This window comes from Pteropus medius, unplaced genomic scaffold (genome assembly GCF_902729225.1).
Source record: "Pteropus medius unplaced genomic scaffold, Ma_sr-lr_union100, whole genome shotgun sequence".
Taxonomy (NCBI): Eukaryota; Metazoa; Chordata; class Mammalia; order Chiroptera; family Pteropodidae; genus Pteropus; species Pteropus medius.
In genome coordinates this window covers 10,721,527-10,726,308 of record NW_024350927.1, presented here as the reverse complement: position 1 = coordinate 10,726,308, position 4,782 = coordinate 10,721,527, and positions in this window count along the sequence as shown.

The following is a 4,782-nucleotide window of genomic DNA, read 5'->3' as shown; positions in this document are numbered from 1 at the left end:
GGCATTGAAAGTGACACAAAGCTCTACAGTCCTGCCCAGATCCAACCACATCGTTGAACAAAATGTCGGAGGCCTTGGGTGGATTCTCAGAGTTCTGAGAGTGTCGATTTTGACCGATTGGGCGGGGGCTCCCTCTGCTTCCACGGTGGACGGGGGTCAGAGGTCCTCACCCCGTCTGGAGATGCTCCACTTCCAGAGGAACTCACGGTCTCCATCTCAGTCCGGGGAAGACGGACGGGCCTCCTTGCAATACCCGTGTGCTGGCCAGCGGGTCTGTTTTGTGGCTGCTGCTTTGGCTGAGGATGTAGCAGGCCCCCGGGCTTTATGCAGAGGTCCCCATTCCAGGGCTGGTCCCCCAGCGTCTGAGGGCCTCGTGCCCTGCCCCGGACATGTCCGTGTCCCTTTATGGCAAGGCCAGCATCTGGGAGCAGCCACTGCATTACATTAGCTCGCCTCGATCATTACTTTGGGTCACGTTATGCATTTTTGGGCCCCTGGAAATTTCCATTACTCTTCTGCAGGCTCAGGTCTGACATCTTATGTTACCTGGCATTCCTAAACGATTTTTTAAAACAGGAGTATTCTCAGTTTATTTTGATTGGAATATTCCGGGGAAAAGAAGCTCTCTCTATATTTTGACACTCACACTGGCACACATGCGTGCGCACACGCGCGCACACACACACACACGCGCACGCACACACATCTACCAACAGCTATCAACACGTAGAAGCAGGAAACATCCAGTCGCGATGGGACACGCGGACGTAAGGGCATTGGCCTGGGTACAGGGGTCTTCACTGCACCCTCCGGCCCGAGTGGCCTTCACGGGCGGTTTTCAGTGTGATGTGAGTGAGCGGTCGGGGGCGCGGCCAGCATCCAGGACCACGCGAGTGTCCTGTGGTCCCAGAGCCTCCACCCGTCCAAACAGGGGCCTGCTTTCCCTGCACAGCAGCATGGACGTCCTGGAGCAATTATTTGAGCCCAGACGCAGCATTTCCTAGGAGCTTCCCCCCGCCCTGCCCCCAGCACGCGGAGGGCATGGGAGGTTCACGAACCCAGAGTTCAGTGGAGACACTGTGTGTCCACTGTGGCAGGCGCCAGGAGGGGGTATCAGGAGGGCAGGGCTGTGCACTGATGTCTGGGTCCCCCAAATCCCTGGCTTGAACCCCCACGCCCGCTGTCATGGTGTCAGGAGGGGTGATCAGGTCATGAGAGGGGCCTTCGGAAACGGGGCTGAGTCCCTTATGGAATGTGCTTCAGAGAACCCTCTCGTCCCCTCCCCACGTGGGGACACAGAGAGAACCAGGACGTGGGCGGTCCCCGGGCACCGCGTCTGCCGGCACCCTGGACTTCCGCCCCCGGACACCGAGACGCGTGCGTCTGTGTCTCAGCCCCCGGTCAGCGGCATCTGGCTCCGTGGGCTGAGAGGCGGCAGACGGGGTGCCCGGGAGGGGTCTGGGGGAGCCGGTGCTCCTAGGAGCTGGTCTGTTCGTACGAGAGGATTTTCTGAGCTGAGAGCGAGGGTCGTGACGTGGAGGGCAGTTGGCCGAGGACTCCTAGCGTGGTGGGAAAAGTCTGCACCTCACGTCCGGGCTTCGGAGTCCGGCAGGGACGCGTGTGGGCCAAGGACAGGACAGGTGGTGGGGTCGTTTGGCAGGTCGACATCTTAGAGAAAGGGACTCGTTTGCTCATTTGTAACAGAGCCGGGCAGTTCCCTTCCCGATGGCATTGCCGGCCTTTGTCACAATGTCCCCAAACCCCATCCTGTGGGAGCTGCTTCCCCTTTGGGGCGGAAAGGTCATTTCTGAGGACGGCCACCCCCAGGGGCCAGGTGGGGAGCTGGGCACTGCCCAGAGTGCTGTGCGTGTCCTCACTCACTCAGTCATTCATTCATTCACTCATCGTCCCCAAGGCTGTGGTCCAGGCAGGGGCGGGGCGGGAGAGACAGCATGCCCATGGTCAGAGGTGGCAGCGACGTGGCTACCGTGATCTGCAGGGACACGTGTGGGAGTGAGTCCTTGAAGATGAGGCTGCAGACGACACTGCTGGGGGACCCATGCCCTGCCTGGCAGCCAGCAGCCACAGGAGCGTCCGAGGCACTGAGTGTTTACCTCTAAGGAACCGCGGTGGCCCTGGTGACAGGTGGCCGTGGCTGTGTTGGGCAATCTAGGAAGACCCCCCCGAACCTTGTGCCAATGGCCGGAAATTCAGAGGAAATCTCTCCAAATTGCAGGGTCGAGTCCCCCCGACCCTGAGGAATTGGAGCGAGGCCAGCGTCAGCAGCAGTGTGGGCCAGAGGGCGGGGGGCGGGTGACGGGGTGCAGAGCGGGTAGGGCCAGCGCGCCTCAGGCGTCTGGCCACGTCTGGCCACGGCTATTACTCAGCCCGAAGGGGCCCCCTTAGAGAGCTGAGGTGCCACCGGCCGACCAGCACGCTTTCGGGATTCACTGGCTTCAGTCCTTGTCACCCCCTGGGGCAGCGGCTCTGTGCCAGGTGCCCTTCCTATCCACCAACTCAGGCTGGCAGGTCCCTGAGCAGCGACGGGGCTGTCAGCCCGGAGGGGGCTGAGCAGAGAGGCGCAGGATGGGATGGGGGCCGGGGCCCAGGGCTGCACGCGTCAGGACCCCTGGGGGTGGGGCTGGAGGGGCTGGACTCTCCGCTCGGGCCACCTTGGTGCTCGCCACCAAGACCTCAGAGCCGCAGCCCGGCCCGCCCAGGGACGCCCTGGCACGTCGCCCTCTGCCTCTTGGTAAGGCCAGCAGTGTGTGTTTCTAGACGTCTCGTTCCCGTCCGCTGATGTCCTAGATCCACTGTCACTCGCCCAGGATCTGAACACACGTCCTGGCGCAGATGCAGTGCATGGGGGCTCGGGGAGGCAGGAACCGCGCAAGCCGGCGGCCGCGTCACCGTTGCCGATGTGTTTCCGTGTGCGTCGCACAGGTGATGCGCGGCGGCGTCCGGCGGGCGGGTGCTCGGGCCCGGACACGGTCCGCTCGCTGCGGCTCTCCTCCTGGTGCTCACTTCAGTGCACTCGAAAATAACCCTTTTGCCTGCCGCGGCCGGCGACTCCTTCCCTATTTAGCAAACATTGTTTTTGTTTCCTCTTCCAGGGTCTGGGCCTGGCCACGAAACTAACAAGCCCTCTCTGTTCCCGGCCCCAGCCACCCCCGGCACCACGTCTTGCGACGCTTCCGCCAGGCGCCAGCAGGGGGCAGGAGACCCTCTTTTTTGAGGGCCACCGCAAGGGTGCTTCTGCCGGACTGGCCATGGGCCTGGGGTGTCCCTGCCATGGGGTGACCGGGAGCCCAGAAACTCAGCAGTGAAGGAGGCAGAGACTGCTCGCCCATGCAGGGGGCGGGGGAACAACCCTAGTTTGTCTGGGACGTCTTAGATCAGGATATGACATTTTGAAGCCGTAAGAAGTGGCAGCAGGACTGGCTAAATAAACGAGGCCACTAGAGTCCCCAGCTAATCCCTCAGGGAGCCAGAAGCAGCCCAGCCAGGGAGCCCCCGCCTGCTGACCGCCGCCCCCGGCGCCCCTGCTGCTGAGGCCAGCCTCCTCGGATGGCACGGCCTGCTTTTCCCCCACAGCACCCCTGCTGGGTCAAGCCTGTCACTCTGGTCAGTGCCCTGTGCGGGCAGCTTCCCAGGAGGCACTCGACGACCTGGGCGCATACACCTGTGTGTGCACGACCCTCCCTGTCGCGTGGCCGGGGCTGTGTCCTTTCTGACCGATAGAACACAGCTTCTGATGTTAGGTTATAAAAAGGCTGTGGCTTCTATCTTGGCTGCTTACGCTCTCTGTCTCTGTCTCTGTCTGTCCCTCTCTCATTGTTCAGCCTAAGGGAAGCCAGCTGCCATGTCGTGAGGCCGCCTGGAAGGACCCCACAGGGCAAAGGACCAAGGCCTGCCAACAACCGTGTGGGCGAGGCTGGAAGCAGCAGAGTCCTCACCTCCCCGTGGAGCCTTCGGATGAGGCTGCAGCCCTGCCGACAACTCGACAGTAACCTCCTGGGAGACCTGAGCTGTTGGCACCCCAGGAGCCACGCCCAGATGCCAGACCCATGGAAACTGTAAGATCGGAAGTATCTGTCATTTCCAGATGCCGACCGGGGAGTGACGTGTTACGCAGCGGTAGGTGATGAGTATGGCCCCTTCCTGTGCCGCGTGAGGCGGGCACGGCTGGGGGGCTGCTGCGCCCCCTCACACCAGCACTGTCAGCTCTCACTGGCCCGGCATTGTGGGTCGAACTGCATCCCCCAAATCCTTATGTTGAAGTCCTGACCCCCAGTACCCACGGATGTGACCTCATTTGGAGGCAGGGTCTTTGTAGATTATCTAATCTAGATGAGGTCATTAGGTTAGGCCCTCATCCAGTGTGACCGGTGTCCTTATAAAAGGGGGACACACACACAGGGGAAGGCTAGGCGAAAATTGGAGTCGCACTGCTACAAGCCGGGGAAGTACCAGAAGCTGGAGACGAGCCAGGGCCACCGTCCCCCCCAACGCCTGCAGAGGGGGCGCAGTTCTGCAGATACTGTCATCTTGGACTTCCCTCCCGAAGGACTGGAGATGACACAGTTGATCCTTGAACAACAAGAGGGTGCCAACCACCCTCGAAGTCGAAAATTCGGGTTTGACTTGAGTTGGCCCTCTGCAAGAGACGGTCCTTGCTTCAGCCACGAAGAGAGGAAAGGTGGATGGAAGGGAGGGATGAGGAAAGGAGGGAACATAACTGACCAGGAGACTGGATGGGCGGGCGGATGGTGGATGGATGGT